General features: G+C 64.9%; 1 protein-coding gene across 1 annotated transcript in view; it reads right to left on the reverse strand.

Moving 5' to 3' along the window:
- COL7A1 (collagen, type VII, alpha 1) overlaps window positions 1–501 on the reverse strand; it is a 48,956-nt gene that overhangs the window by 12,398 nt on the left and 36,057 nt on the right.

Genomic DNA, 501 nt, shown 5'->3' on the forward strand with positions numbered 1-501 from the left:
CCTGGGGAGAGTGGTGAGGGGGGAGCAGCGGGGCTGGGACAGGGGTCCCTGAGGCCAGCGGGACGCTGCCCCACGCCAGGACCACCAGCACCACGGCCCACCCGGGCATCGCGAAGTCAGGCTGAGGAGAGAAGAGGCGCAGGGCAGAGGCGGGGTTGGCTGTGGTCGGGACAGAGACTGGGGGTCGGGGGGAGACAGAGAGAGGGGGGACCCAGACACTGAGACAGACTGAGGCCAGGCCAGGGACAGAGAGAGAAAGACACTGATGAAGGGACAATGAGAGCCAGGGAGAGACAGGAAGGGGCCAGAGAGACAGAGTGAGGAAGAGTGAGCAACAGAGATAAAGAGACAGAGAAATCGGCCCGGGGCCCGGCCTGGGTGGCTCAGTGGTTGAGCATCAGCCTATGAGCCAGGAGGTCAGGGTTCGATTCCCGGTCAGGGCACATGCCTGGGTTGTGGGTTCGAACCCCAGTGGGGGGCGTGCAGGAGGCAGCTGATCCA

This window comes from Myotis brandtii, unplaced genomic scaffold (assembly GCF_000412655.1).
Source record: "Myotis brandtii unplaced genomic scaffold, ASM41265v1 scaffold207, whole genome shotgun sequence".
In the NCBI taxonomy this organism is placed as follows: domain Eukaryota; kingdom Metazoa; phylum Chordata; class Mammalia; order Chiroptera; family Vespertilionidae; genus Myotis; species Myotis brandtii.